Genomic DNA, 16168 nt, shown 5'->3' with positions numbered 1-16168 from the left:
CCAGCCTCTTGGGCTCAGAACTGGCAGAGCCTGCTAGGCAGGCTGCAAACCTTCAGGAGAAGGAGGGAAAGGGAAAGCTTTCACTTAATTTGGATAATCCAGCTTGTACTTCCAACGTACAAATTAGGCAAAAAACTAAAATTGTTCTGAAGCAAAAGATGAAGGATAACATGAATATAATGCCTCCTCAAATGTGTGGGGAAACAAGCAACAACTGGAAGGTGCTGTACTAAATAAAGGAGATTACGATCTGGAAAGACTAACTGAAACTTAGTGGGATAATTCCCTTGGTGTTGAAAAGACAGGATGCAGTATGCATGGGAAAGGCAGAGTAGAGAAAATCACGAGGTGTAAAATATGTTATACAATGCTTTTAAAGCACATATTTTATCATTTTGAGAGTGACAATATTAAATGGTAAAAATCTCAGGTAAGCATACAAAAAATTACAAAAATACAACAAAAAGAAAAACAAAAAAAAAACCCAAAAAAAAAACCAAACCAAACCAAAACAAAACAAAAACCAAAAAACTCCTACAGCAATAATTTCATGCATAGCCCTTAGGCTAGTACTCTGGAACAGAGACAGGGAAGGTGCAAACCTCTGATTGCATTTTAGTTGATTAAGTCTCTAGATAGTGCATACAGATGCAAAATTGTCAAACAAATAGAGTGAATTCCAAAAATTAAAGATGAAGAGTTGGGTTAAAGTTTCAGCTGTTTGGAGGTGGGGCATTGAAACTATGAAATCAAAGCACTTGAACCCAATACAGGAAGAAATTAATTCAGTGAGAAAAATGGTGTAAGGGAATCAACTCCACTTTCAGAAACATTTTAAGGAACATAAAATATTGAATATGGGATATGAATAAATGCTTATGTTTAAAAAGAAAATGAAAAAAAGAGAAAAACATTTCGGACTTCTGGGGAAACTGCAAAAGAAATTAAACTCGTCTGTGGGGGGAAAAAAAGGAGAAGGAGATACAAGGCAAATCAATGGTCAGAGTGTCTTCAAAAGGGCTATTCAGAGTTCAAAGTACATATACAGGAAGGAGTGGTAGGAAAGGAATCCAAGGACTCTTAAATCTGAATAGGCCAAAAAGGGAAAAGGAGAATAAAAGGACTTATATAGCTACCAAAGGGGAAAAAGAAGTACAAAGATCAAAAGAGACTCTACCAATGAAAGGAAAATGAAAGAAAATGAAATTTAAAGTTGAAAAATAAAAGAAGATACAACCTTGAACTGTGTATCTTTTTCTGCATGAAAAGAAATACTATACGCAATATAGAGCCAACCCCTCCAAACTCATCCTCAACTGTTTGGAACGGGCCCCAAAAAGGACCACGTTGAGACCCCTTATGTACTTTTGAAGTATTCAAGTAATCAAGAGACCTATCTTTGGCATAGAATGTAGGAAATTTTGGGTGTGGTTTACAGGTTCTATCTTGGGCAATAAATGCACCAATATCTCTGAGCCAGTCCCTCTAGGTTTTTCACAGTAGACAAACAGGAAATTACCTGTCCTGATTTTAGCTGGCATGGAGGTTTGCCTTTTGTTGGGTTTTTTGGGGTTTTTTTTCCACAGTAGCTGGTACAAGGCTGTGATTTGGATTTGTGCTGTAAATAATGTTAATAATACATACATGCTTTCATCATTGCTGAGCAGGACTTACACAGACTCAAGATCTGTTCTGCTACTGACACCGCCCCACCAGCATGTAGTCTAGGGGTGCACAAGCAGTTTCCAGGGGACAGAGCCAAGACAGTTGACCCCAAATGATCACAGGGATATCCCATAGCATATGCTGTCATGCTCAGCATAAAAAGCTAGGGTAAGGAGAAAGAAAAGGAGGATGTTCAGACTGATGGCTTTTGTCTTCCCAAGTGTGCTGGTTTTGGCTGGAGTAGAGTTAATTTTCCCCACAATGGCTGTCTGTGGCTATGCTTTGAACCTGTGCTGAACACAGGGCTGATAATATAGAGATGTTTTTGTTATTCCTGAGCAGGGCTTACACAGAGTCAAGGCATTTTCTGCTTTTCATACTGCCACACTGGTGAGGGAGTTGGGGGTGCCTGGGAGGTTGGGAGGAGACACAACTGGGATAGGTGACCCCAAATGACCAAAGGGATATTCCAGACCATATGGAATCATGCCCAGTAAAAAAAGTGAGAGTGTAAGAAGAAGGAAGGGGGGATGTTTGGAGTGATGGTGTTTGCCTTCCCAAGTCACTGTTATGTGTGATGGGGCACTGCTCTCCTGGAGAAGACTGAAAACCTGTCCATGGGAAACAGTGAATTAATTCCTTGTTTTGTTTTGCTTGCATGCATGGCTTTTGCTTTACCTGTTAAACTGTCTTTATCCCAATCAACAAGTTTTCTATCTTTTACTCTTCTGATTCTCTTGCTTACCCAATGGTGGGTGAGTGACAGAGCAGCTGCCTGTCACTGCAGGCAATCAGTTTCTGGCTGGGGTTAAACCACAACACCAAGCCACTGTTACACACGAGGGAGCCCTGTTTTCCTGGAGATGGTTGAACACCTGCCTGCCCATGGGAAGTGATGAATGAATTCTTTGTTTTGCTTTGCTTGTGTGTGAAACTTTTGCTTTTCCTATCTCTGCATATGAGTTTTCCCTTTTACCCTTCCAATTCTGTGCCCCATCCCACTGGAATGCTGTGTGAGTGAGAGGCTCTGTGAGGCTTCAATTCCTGCTGGGGTTAAACCATGACATAAACTCTGCATAATAATGTTAGCTTCTGGAATAACATCAGACACATCACATCCAGAGATACCTACTTTTCTCCTGGGGGTATAAAAAAAATCCTAATTTAGATTTAGAGATCTAACTTGGGCATGCTTCAAGTCATATGAGACAAATGTCACCCTTCCTTTCTAAATATTACAAAATCTAGAAGGATGAATTAATGCATGCATGTGATACATGAAGTTGATTCCAAAATAGAAAATTCAAAAATTCAGATGACAATATTTTAGGTCTGTTTTTTGTGAATGGTAAAAATAGCATATCCTCTTTAAGGACAATATTAACAAAGATGAATGTCAGGTCCACCATTAGGAAAACATAAAATACTGAGTTTTAATACCCTCTGAAATCTAAGTGAAATAAATATCTTACCAGAAATGCCTAATGTTGACTGGTTATGACAACAGAAAAAATAGCAATATTGGTAGAAAAAGTTAATATTGGCAAAGTAAGAAAATAAAATACTTAGGAGGTATTGTCATTGTCTAATCTCTTCAATCAGAGGGGATGAAATAGGAAAACAATCCTTGCTCTCAGATGTTTTGGATTGTTTGTGCCACAGTGATGTGAACTACTGAAAGAGTTTTTCTTCCTGCTATACATTTTGAGAAGTATTGTATAGCAGGAAGAAAATAAATGATTTAACACCTTTAATGGCACCACCACAGGAACACGAGGGAGCCATCAATATAAATGAAAACGTGGTGCAATTTTACTGGAAGATATAATTACTGCCAACTCACTGTCACCATGGTGAGCCCTGTTATCTCCAAAATGGAGCAAACCTACTGGGTAGAAGCTGCAGGAAGAAACGTGCAGGAGACGTGTCTCAGGCTGACTGAGGCTGTATTGTGTGTGTGTGTGTGTGTGTGTGTGCCATGCTTTCTTCTGATGCCATAGCAAACTGCTTTATCTTCCCAGCAATCATTCTCTTCTAATGAAAAGGATAACATAATCCATTTACCAACAGATCTGACAGAAAAATTGGTAACATCCAACTTTTGGAAACCCAGTCTAAATTTACAAATTTTCATTTCATGCATTTTGCTCAATTTGAAATGAACTTATTAGAACACTGCATTACTCAGCACTATAACTGTTTAAAAAAATCTAAGCTTTATAAAACTCTATTTCGTGAGGAAAATACTATTTTGCTAGATAACTTATAATATAAACCATACAGTATTCATCTTGCAACTCAGGTAACACCTTCATGATGAGCACTATTGACTAGCAACCAGTAATCTAAAACTAACCATTTCACTATGGACTCAGAAAAAGGATAAAAGTCTATTTCTATGTGCCTATGTTTATAAAATAGTACTGGGGCAATAATATATTTCATTAGCAATGTGAGCCCATGAAAAACAAAGAGAAAAATTAAAATTAATTACCATTATGAGAAAATAGATTTCTGAGCTTTTATATTTATATCTGTGCTTTCGATTACAAATAGAACACTTACTTCTTTTCTTATACACAGAAAGTGCCCTTTTATTTCTTTGCTCCTTATTTTTCTAGTTACAACAACTCTAAAAGAATATTTAAGGCAGTAACTGTCTCAGTGTAACAGCACTGTGGGTAAGAAGGAAGATCTCCCAAAAGACAGGAAAGAAAAATGAATGATAGTGTCTTCCCACCCATAAATATATACTGAATTTCTTTACAGTCAGGCAAGACCTTAATCACTACAGCTGTGACACCTACAACTGCCACCATTTGCAAACAATTCATAATCAGCAGTGTGAAATAACTCCTAGGAAATGCCAAGCAAGAAGAAAATCAAAGAATATAATCTATGCTGCATATTAAATGTGTCAGAGGCCCCAGAGTAAAAAAAGATGCATGTAATCATATGATTACAAATTGTAGTATAAAGGGAGTGTTAAGGTTGTCAAGAAAAGAAAATTCCTTTACTTTAGCAGCTTAATTTTTGCTCCTTTCAATTTTCACCACTGGGACTCTTTTGCTGGGCTTTGTTGGCTTGGGTATTTTTGGTTGGGTTTGAGGGGGAAGGAGAGGGTAGGGGGAACTTTTTTTTCCTTTTGTTTGTTTTGTTGTTGTTGTGGTTTTTGCTTTTTGTTTGTTTTTTTTTTTTAATTTTAAATGTGGATTTTTGGACCAGTGTAACTGTTCCTCTTCTTGGAGGTCCGCAGCACATGACTTCACTGGCAGTGACCCTGAAGAACAATGAGCTCTGCAGTAAAGTTATTCTTGGAGACCAGGCGACAGGATGTTCTCATGTAGGCAGTATGCAATTATACATTGTTAACTGGGGACAGCTGATCCAGCAGCCAGCACGCTGCGACACAAGTCAACATTGTTTCTCATACAGAAAGGATAAACCTCCCTGCAGAACAGAGGTTAAATCTAGCAAAAGTATCCAAAGGACTAATCAGTTTCTCCATCTGCAGGTGTAAAGAAGAGGTTAATGACCCCAGTTGCATTATTATTTCCTCTAATATTATTCTAGATTACATTAATTGCTCCAGTATGTATCCCTGGTATGGAACTAACTTAAAGAAATACCTTTTGTCTTTTCTGTCTTATGCAGACATACTGCATACATTCAGCAATCCAATGTGTTTATATGAAATGCCAGTTTATCATCTGTGCTCTCCCAATCCAAGGCTACAAAAAAAATTAGAGATAGGAGTTGGATTACAAAGATTTACATCTGAACTAATAAAGAGAGCTCTGTGATGCAGCTATCACAGTACTTAAAGATATCTACCCCCAAATTAGTCATCCTGGTTTCTTTTATAGCTACTGGAGAGCACTTGCGTGATGTCTCTCATCTTAACCTGTAGCAGCCAATTAAAATACTCTAAAAGGACATGCTTCTGTCCATTAATCATATTCTCCATTAACAATAATCATAAGTTCCTGAAGATAAATTCCACCTTTCCAGTGTAGGTACAGATAAGGTTAAGTGTCTAGGAGATTATTTATGCTATTGAAATTGGAGAAAAAATGGAAAAAAGACAGGAAGATAGAAAAATTCTTTGCACTATGCAGAATTCTAAACATTCATTTAACCCATTAGCCTTTCTCTGATTCCCTCATCATCACTAATATTAGGCTTGTTCTTGGAAAGGCAGAAGTGCTGTCACAGTCCATCTCCCTTAGCACAGCAGTGACTTCCTTCTTATGTGTGCAAACATTTAGATCTCGGTTTTGGGCATACCACTGTGTAAATCCAGTACTTGGGTAAATGTTTGTACAAGGGTTCTCATAGATGTAGCTAGTAGGACAATTTTCAGCAGGATTGGAGTCATCCTTCATCCATTCTACCCATTATAAACCCATTATTTTTTCCAGTGTGCACATCCAATGCATATTTTTTGAGCTGTTCAGATTCCTAATGCTGATTCACCTTCATGCTACCCAACTTCCTGACTACTGTGGGATGGGTTATATCACAGATGTTTTCTCAAGGAAAATAATTCTTATCTGATGTGGTAGTTGTCCTGAAGACTAGAACTGGCTCATGGGCCATAATACCCCTTAGGTAATCAGTTGGATGGCTTTGTTCCATGAAGTTGGTGCTACTAATGAGCACACAAAAATAATGCTAAATTAAGTATCATAACAAAATAATGTATTGTCTATAAAATTCATTTTCGTGATCCTTTGGGCGCAATGAATGCAAAACATGTTATTTGAGATTATGCTTGAGCAGCTACAGCAAACTGCAGAATGACTCCAAAATCCAGTTACCAGAAGAGGAAGATTTGCCTTCTGAATGTGCATGTACAAAGGTAATTTTTTGGTTTCGGTCTAATTTTGTGAGATGTAATACTATCTGACTTTGAAACCTGTGTATGATCATGTTTCCTCCAAAATTTGGCACAAAACTTTGAGACAGACTGATATTTGATCCAGCAGAATGGTACCTGTGGCAGTTGTACAACTGATCAGGCTGCTAAATAAAATTATGGGAATAATAATTTGGGGAGTTATGTTTGCAATTTAGTTGTTGAAATGAAGTTACCATATGCAATGGGCTGACCCGGGCTGGATGCCAGGAACCCACCAAAGCAGCTCTATCACTCCCCTCCACAACTGGACAGGGGAGAGAAAATATAATCATGGATCATATTGTTAAAGCTAGACAGAAATGGGGAAGGAGCTTTTTCCTATCAGAAAATATTTTGTGGGATTGTAACACTTCTGATCAAATTATTCACAAGGAATTTTCTCAGCTTTAAATAAAATCTACTTGTATTTAAGTGAAAGAAATAAACATCAGCTGCTTCTTGCCTAGAGACACAACAGTCTCCCAGTACATGGGAAAGTGAAGCACAAACACCCACTCACCTCACTTAACTCGAACCACTGCTGTGAACAGCTGTCACATCCCAACTCAACACATCGGAGCTGAACTACAGTCTTCTCTGAGACTGTGCAATAGGCTTTATCAACAGAGAACTCTCACAAAGTTTTTCCCTTTGCATTTTGCATTCAGAACAGGGCCCTCAATCACATTGCTTTATACCTGTGGTTACTGAAGGAAATTGTGTTTTTTGGTCCATTATTTGGCGTAAATGCAGACAAACTTTTATAGGACCCCAGTTCTGATTTCTTCATCAGCCTGCATCCTCCAAATTAAATAGAAACTCATACTATGATGTTTTTCTTTAGGTTATATACTCTACCAGCCTCAATCTTAGTTCAGACTGCACTTTTCTTCATTTTACTATTCTTTAACTGCATAACTTCAAAAAAGGTCTTCCAACCATGTTCTCTTCCCTTGTCTTCCTCTGCTTAACTGATGTGCAGTTCTTCCCTTCAGTCCTTCTAGGTCCTAGCTAATCCCCTGAGCAGATAGCAATGGGGAAGCTGCCAGAGCAATACCAGGGCTGATTTGTGAGCTACTGGAGCAGCATTTTGAAGAATCCCAGCACTATGTGCTTGCCTATTGAAAATATTTTGCTTGGTATAAATTACTACATCTTTTGAGTGTAAAATCTTAATTTATTCAGCAATTATCTTTGAGAAGGGGGAGGAGTATTTTTGTTTGAATTGTGAATATAAGTTTAAATGTCTCGTCCCACTGTGGAACAGGAAAAACATTCCTTATCATGCTGTAGTTGCTTATCAGAAGCTGTTAAGGAAACAGAGAAAGAGAAAGAGAAAGAGAAAGAGAAAGAGAAAGAGAAAGAGAAAGAGAAAGAGAAAGAGAAAGAGAGAATACATTTGTGGAGAGTGCTGAAATTTGTTAGGCCCTTCAGATCTAAGGATAGATAAGCCTCAGGGAAAAGCTAGATATGCATATATTTCTTTAATTGGTTTCAAATGTGTTTTCTTTGAAATGTCTCTGTACTAAATAAAGATTCTGTTTCAAGAAATTTGTTTGGTCGTAGTGTCAACCATTGTCATTGATTTTGGAGAGAGAAGAGTAAGACAACCTTCAAAATTAGCCATAGTATTCTGGGACTGTGGCTGAGAACATTGTTTGAAGCTGAGAGTGTCCCAAATTTTTCCAAGAGTTATTTGATCTGTACTGTATGTGCACATTGATATTTTGACCTTGGCCAACCTTGAGGTTGGCTTCAGCCATGCCTGTCTGCATAAGATGTGCTTTCCCCATCTGCACTACACCAAAGCCTCTATATTATACCGAAGTAACCCCTACTGTATTTTTTTTTCTTCTGAAGCAAAGCTGTTAAAGATCTCCCCTCTGACAATACAGCTCTTCTTCCAACTATATCCTTCCTTTGTAGAAAGCAAAGTGGATTAAAAAGAGGCAGGAGATAGGAACAATGGACTGCAGTTGATGGGCAGCATCTTCATCACTTCTCTCCAGTAAAGACAGCACAGAAGTGTCATTATAGAGCCAATGTCTGCTCATTCCTCTCACTTCTGATCCACTCCTCAAGGGGAGCTTTGCACTTCTTCCTCAAGAATACCTGACCAGTGATGGTTGAGTTGTTCAACCAAAGGTTTTGCACTGTTTCCATGCTACAGTTAGAAAAAAACATAGTTCTTGTTCACTTACACCAATATTTCCACTGAAAACAAAAGCATATCCAGGTAAGAGAAGTAATAAATAAAATAATAGTGTGTTGGCATTATTTTTGTCAAAATCGTCAAAAAGCATTGTATAAAAAAAACTAGTTTGAAAAAAATTCTTCTCTGCAATTTGGCAGTTAAAATTGATAAATATAATTTCACAAATGAGTGATTTTAAAAGTCACAATAGCTAAAAATAATAAATTGCCTGTGATAAATTGCAGCTCACTAAACCAGTTCAAATGGTCATTTACTAAAGTAAAATATTACCATGTATTACCATTTGTTAAAGGAAAAGCAAAGACTTTCTTAATATTCATTAAATAATTAAATTAATAGGTTACCTATATTAATAACATAACCTCCAAAACAGCTAGAATGAAAAATAGAAGTCATAGAACAGCAACACTCAGCCTAGGTATGATTCTCATGGGAAAAAACAAACAAACAAAAAACCTGAAAATAGGAATAATATAATGCTATTTCTCTGTTGTCTTTCAGTGATACCCTAGGTATGTCTTTTTCCCTATTTGTCTGTAGCTTATATAACAAGAAGCAGTGTATTCAGGCTAGGCATAAGCATAAATGCAGAATCATGCAGCCTAGCTATGCTTTCTGTTTCTTTCTCAAACCCTTGTTTCTGAAAAACAGAATGAGGGGAAAAAAGTCTTAAATGGCTTATTATTTATGACACTTAACAAAAGCAGTGCCACTAAATGTATAAGTTTTTTCGTGCTGAAATAGTGTCTACCTAGGAGAGGAAGGACTGGCTGCCCCGGTGCCAGCAGAGGGAGCATAGAGCATTGCTTTTTGTGGGCTTCAAACCTGCGAGGGGAGCTTTGTCCCTTCTTGTTCCAATTTCCCCCCCCACTGAAATGTTTTTAAAACTTAATGATGGCACACTCCGTGCTAAAAGCACCTTTTTCTGCATCACAAATACGGCTGTGAGGTAACACAGGTGTCAGATTGCTGTAGGACAATTAACTTCTAGCATCTGGAACACCAAGGTACACACAGGTAGGGAATTTCACCAAGATGAGACCTAAAATGTCCCAGGGCACGGTGGCTGTATTGTGTAACAAAAACGTGTCTTCAAATCATCCCCACTTAGGGGCAGAACACGTGCCCAGGCACAGCAGCCACTGCACGGAGGGGAGATGCTGCTCTGCACAGGGCATGTTTGTGCACAGCTGCGTGTCCAACACTCCTGTGCCCAGCTACGGAAGGGGTGTGACCTGGGCGTTGTGGGAATCAATTAGCTAATGAGCCTTATCTCCCTGTCGTTACTCAGGTAAAATTTCCACTAAAACTTCCACGTGTCTGAAGCCAAGCAACTGCAGAGCTTCTGAGGATGAAAGACGTGATGTCTGCGCTGCTTGCGCGGCTGACAGCAGCAGGGCCTACTCACCCCCTGACTCCAGACAGAGGGAAAATGTGTGTTAAGCCCTTCTATGCATTAGAAGATCCACACAAAGGACTCCAGAAAACTTAAAGACAGAGTCAATTAAGGCCTTTTCTTTTCCTCATGATTCTCATTATTGGATTCTCACAAAATTGGATCCCACTTTGCCATGCCTTCAAAGGGACTCTTGTTAAAGCAAACAGCAGCACTCACCATCTTGCAGGTTTTATTCCCAAGTAAAAATCTCATTGCAAAATGTAGCAGACAGACACATCCTTTGGCTCCCTGACTCTCCCTAAAAGAGTCTGGAACCATAAAGCTTCCAGAATCAGATTTTCATAAGTTGAAGCCTAAGGTTGTAGAGGATCTTCTCATGCACAGTTACAATTGCATATGCATAGCTGGCTTTTGTACATACAAATGGAGCCTGTACACTAGTGCATGGCTCAAAGGAATCTAGACAGCTATACAAAAACACACATGGGTCTCAGTTTTTGTTTTATGAGGTGAATTAAATGAAGGGGGAAGAAGAAGGTGATGGGAAAAAGATGAAATTCAGACCTCATCAAAGTCAAGGGTAGTTTTCCTACAGACTTCAAAAGAGTCAAAACTTCATCTGTTGCATTTATGTCCTACTGAACCCAGAGATATGCTCAGAAACAGGTTTCAACCTCAATTCATTTGGCAGCCCAACTTCTTCCTGGTTGAATGGTGGAAGCACTGACAAGAATCTCAAAAGAAAATTTTACTGTGATCTAAATCAGTATTCCCAGTAGTTCCCAATTTTTCTGGCTGTCTGGGCAAATACCTCCTTTTGAGAGCCAGTGGGAGCTTTCTACCCCAGCACTTACAACTCACATAGCCCAAACTAGCGTGTTCATGGAGTTCTCCATTGGGCTGGCATGCAAACTAGCCCCATGTTTTCCAGAAACCATGAATTTGCTATGTAATTCATTCCCAAGCTGCTACTCCTGGGAATAGCTTACAAGCTGGACAAATTGAGTTTGCAGGCTGTATTTAGCCTATACTTTGCAGAATGGGTGTTTTTCTTCCAAGTTCACACTGTTTACACCAATCTAACTAAGGACCATTAACTGTCTTTCAACAATGGCTTACATCTTTCTTGTGGGAAGAGAGTGGGGGGGAAATGTGGGGAAAATTCCCTTCCTGTTGTCAAATTTAACCTTGGTCTCCGCAATTCCAACATTGCTGACACTGCCAGACTCATGAACTGAGTAAAATCCTGGCCACACTAAACTTGATGGCAAAACTCCCTTTGACTTTATTAGAGCCTAGATTTCACAACAAGTGTTAAGGGAGTGTGACTGCAAGACTGAGGCAAAGGCAAAGTAAAAGCAAGAACAGTTTCTTCACTGCAATCCAGAGAAAATGCATGGTTCTCCAGGGCAATAAGGCAAGCAATAAAAATATAAATAAATATATAAATAAATTAAATGGATCCCCTCTTCTGACAGTTACTAGTTCTTGGCATTTTTTTCTCTCATCTTGTCATCTACAGACACCTGTCCAGCTGAACTTTCTTCACACTTGACTGCCCAGTTAAGCTTCTCTGTCAGCCTTGCTGTCACTACTCTTTCAGCACATGATGTCAGCTTTCCTGCCATCTTGATGTCACATTTTCATATGGCAGGATTCACAGCCTTAGCTCACAGACCTGTTTGTACATTGGAAGAAAAATATTTGTCATACTTGCTTCCCATCCCCCATTAAAAAAGAGCTTAGCTGAGTAGGAAAAGCCTGTCAGGAAAGTACTGACATTGAGTTTCTCTGCCAGCAGTGTTCCAAAACATTGGATTTTTTCTTCTGCCTTCCCAAAGAGATGAGAAGAATTGAGAAGTGAAGGATTCAGCTCTGCTAGGCAATAAGTGTACATACACTATGATGGCTTTCAAGTGCTCTTTTACATGTAGGTCAGTGAACAGCAGAGGTTTTCATCCTAGTTTTTGTTTGGTTGTGGGATTCTTTTTCTCCACTGATCTAATGGTGGCTAAGCAATCATTTTGCACTTCTGGGCAAAGGCAATTGCAAATTTATTAGCTGGGCGTTTTTATACTGTTCCCCAGCACAAGAGACACGCCTCAAAGCCCCCAAGGTGGCAGGTTCTAAAATGTCATTCATTTTAACAGCAAGATATTGCTATTCACTATGTGAGCAGACTTTAGGTTAGTTGGTATAATGTGACATATGAGAATGTGTAAGTCTTGGTCACAGTAAAGAAAAGCAAGAAAACAGGTTTTTACAGCAAAAACTTTCCATCATGGGTTCCCTTTGCAGGACATGGATAACCTCTGACTTCCATATGGTGCTGGATTCTCAGAGGATGAAAGTGAGCAATGGTAAATCACCCCAGATGAGTATCTCCTCCTCAACATAATAAGCAGTTTATGTATCCGGCTGCAAAAGTGTTCTAGGAAGTTGCCAAACAGGAAGGAGATCCTTGCCTGGAGTAATTTGCAAGCTAAAGGCTGGATCCTACCAAAGCATCTGGTCTGAGGTTTTGAACAGCTTTTACTCCCATAAGATTTCAAAAGATAGTTAGGAGGGCTATGTCTTACAGCATGCTGTAAGGTTTGGCTAAAATTGCCTGTAAACTAGTCTCAGGCACTTAGCAAGTCTATGTTACCTTAGCCTTTAAACTACAGCAGAGATGTGCTGTGGATAGATGAACTGAAATTACACCCACAAGAAGATGAAATTATATTAACACACAGACATATCATAGTGCAAGTGAAAGACAGTAATAATACTCAAAAAAAAAAAGTAAATCCTTCTTCCCATGGCCTGACCTACCAGTGCAATGGTGTTAAATTGATAGGTTAATGTCATGGAGTGAACTGTGCAGATCACACACTTAAACCTGCTGCCACACACCTCCTTTCTCATGACCATTTTTTTCAATTAAATACCCTCTGACCACTCTTAAGCCAACAGTGATATTCTTTGTATCTTGTTAATAGGTGTCATGATAAAGAAATAAGAACATATTTCCTCTGTTTTGTGAGTAAGGAGAATTTAATGCAGCTGCACATTAGTTAGTTCTTCCTTTTTTGCCTTGATTTTCACAAACCCCAAACCTTCACAAAAGTTTGATTTTCTACTTCATCCTCTGGCTTTTCTGTCAGTTTTTTTTTTAAGAGTTGCATTTCTGGCTAGAATACAACATTTTAGTCACAATGCACGGACGTTGCAGAACATTGCAAAGAATATTTGACCCCTGCTTTTTATTTCCTAAGTGTAGCATCAGTTCCAAGCACTGAATATATTGGCAGAATTGGGCATTGCTAAATGGCAACACTAAGTCTAACAGATCTGGATTGTAGTTAGTTAGCATGCACTAACTACCTCATGTGATGGCAGGAAATGACAGCTCCAAGGCTGAAATAAGATCCAGGCAGGTGGGCTCCTAAAGGGGGTTGGTGCAAACAAAAATGTTGGCCCGTGTGGATCCAGCTGCAGCAACAGAGCCTTAGGTTGCAGAGGCCTTAGGAGAAAAAGCTGTAGTTGTGTTTAAAATTTAATGCATCCAACACATTATTATGCACACACATCATATATGAAGCATTACACATGGTAACGCATCGATACTGCCTGTATCAGACAGTTAAGGGCACTAAGTAAAGTACAGAGGTACAGACCTGCCTACAATGAGACACATCATTAATTCTCAGGTTCGGGGTTTTCATTCCCCAAATATAATCGATGGGCTAAGTCCACGACATCTTTCTGAACTCCAGGACACAGAGTTCCTGTGAAAGAGAAGAATCAGAGCGAACAGCTTTTCCTTGCAAACCACGCAGATCACTTCCCTTGTTGCGTGGAAGACAAGGGATGAGCTACCCCAGTCACTGGAGCAGATGCAGAAACCAGTGGAAACGTGGAGATAAAAAGTCAAAGCCCAAGGATTGGCTAATAGAGAAAGAAGTGTTGTAATTGCTAAATCACCCAAACCGCTTTGCCAAACTTTGACATGCTTGATTTCCTGTGCTTAAATAATTTTTAGGCTTAAAAAAAAAAGGGCGGGGGGAAGAGGGGGGGGGAAAGGGAGGGGAAGTGCAGAAAAATAACCAGCTGTTCCTTGTATAGTGCAGGAAACATGTATGATTTATGGCTTTAAGGTTATTTTTGAAAGGGCTGCCTGTGGCAGCCGGAGTGCCGGAGAAGTCACTGAGGCCTGTCCACTTGAAGGGCTCAAACTGTTTCCTGAGCAGCCCTTCTTCACTCGTCACCTCCGACAGCTCCCATTGACAACGTGTGACTGGGGCCCCGGAGTGTTTTAAAGCCGCGGGGGGCCGGGGCGGACAATGGGGCTGTCAATTACCTTTTCCCCCGTTGTGAAAGGGGCCGGCGAACAATGAGCGGGCGGCGGGGGGCTCTGCCGCCGCTCCGAGCCCGCCGCCCCCGCCGGGACAGGGTGCCGGAGGTGCCGCACGGCCAGCCCCGAGCTGCCGCCGCCGCCCCCGGCGCTGGAGGGCAGCGGCCGCCCCACAGCCTCATCCCCTTCCCCGTCCCCATCCCCGCTCCCCATCCCCATTCCCCACTTCCCATCCCCGTCCCCGCTCCCCATCCCTGTCCCCATCCCCATTCCCATCCCCACTCCCCACTCCCTGTCCCCGTCCCCATCCCCGCTCCCCATCCCCATCCCCGCTCCCCATACCCGTCCCCGCTCCCCATCCCTGTCCCCATCCCCATCCCCATCCCCACTCCCCACTCCCTGTCCCCCGCTCCCCATCCCCATCCCCACTCCCCATCCCTGTCCCCGCTCCCCATCCCTGTCCCCATCCTCATTCCCCATCCCCGCTCCCCATCCCCGCTCCCCATCCGCATCCCCGCTCCCCATCCCCATTCCCATCCCCACTCCCCACTCCCTGTCCCCGTCCCCGTCCCCGCTCCCTATCCCCGCTCCCCATCCCCGTCCCCGCTCCCCATCCCTGTCCCCATCCCCATTCCCCATCCCCATCCCCGCTCGCCGTCCCCATCCCGCTCCCCATCCCGCGCCCGCGGGGGAACGCCCAGGCTGCGCTACCTAGATTGTGCCTTTAAAAACTTCCTGTGTGCCTTGATGGCTTGCTGAGAGGACTGTCCATCATACAGGCGCTTTGTCTGGCAGTCACTGCCATTTGAATTTGACTGACTGAGGAAGCCCGAGTTATTTGTAAAGAACAACAAGGCTTTTCATTCATAATTTCAGTGGGGGGACAGGGTGCTAATGACTGAGCTTGAATAACCAGGGAATGCGGTATTCAAGGCAGGAAGAAGCCCAACTGGCTGCCAAATGAGAGGAAGGGAGGGGAGGGAAGGGGGATGTAGGTGAAAGTGCTTGTGTGAAAAGGCAAACAATGAAATCGGGATCACACGCATGTATACAAATACAAATCAGGTTCTCAAAAGGTGAGACAGGCAAAGACAGAAGCAGGAAGGAGAGCGGAGGAAATTCCCGTTTCTATTTCATTGACTTGCCTTCAAAACCAGCCTCTGCAATGCTAAATCCGAGAGGGTCTCAGCAAAAGGCTCTTCCCTCCTGCCTTCCTCTCACCACAGAGAAAACGCTTTCCCTCTCCTAGTCCTTTTTACCACAGAAAAAATCCTTTGGTTTGAAGTTGGGCTGAATGAAAACTTTGCCTTTGCAGCTTAAGCTCCAGCTTCGACCAAACCTGAAAGTACAACTACTAGCCCAGGCTGTGGGCCCAGCATCTACCATCTGTACTTATAATTTGACATACTGACCATCTAATTTTGACATACATTTACATATATTCTCTAACTCTGCAAATAATTTATCCTCACAGAAGTCAAACTTTACCTGATGTAAAAGCTATTCAACTAAATAAAGGTTTTTGTCTTTATTTCTATTGTCTACATTGGGATTTCGAATAAGGCATTAACAGAAATTTCCTTAGCTGAAATGGATTTTATAGAGCCATAATTTGTGTCCCTGTGGAGAAAACAAATCTACGAAGCTAAGAAA

General features: G+C 41.0%; 1 long non-coding RNA gene across 1 annotated transcript; it reads right to left on the bottom strand.

Moving 5' to 3' along the window:
• Positions 1-13203: 13203 nt before the first annotated feature.
• Positions 13204-15337, bottom strand: LOC136571185 (uncharacterized). The gene is made up of 3 exons (XR_010785682.1): positions 15227-15337; positions 13839-13949; positions 13204-13684 (listed from the first exon to the last, which is right to left on the bottom strand). It is a non-coding gene; the product is annotated as an uncharacterized lncRNA (long non-coding RNA).
• Positions 15338-16168: the final 831 nt, after the last annotated feature.

This window comes from Molothrus aeneus, chromosome 2 (genome assembly GCF_037042795.1).
Source record: "Molothrus aeneus isolate 106 chromosome 2, BPBGC_Maene_1.0, whole genome shotgun sequence".
Lineage (NCBI taxonomy): Eukaryota > Metazoa > Chordata > Aves > Passeriformes > Icteridae > Molothrus > Molothrus aeneus.
Note: the sequence above shows the minus strand (reverse complement) of the source record. Positions and strands in the feature narration are given on the sequence as shown.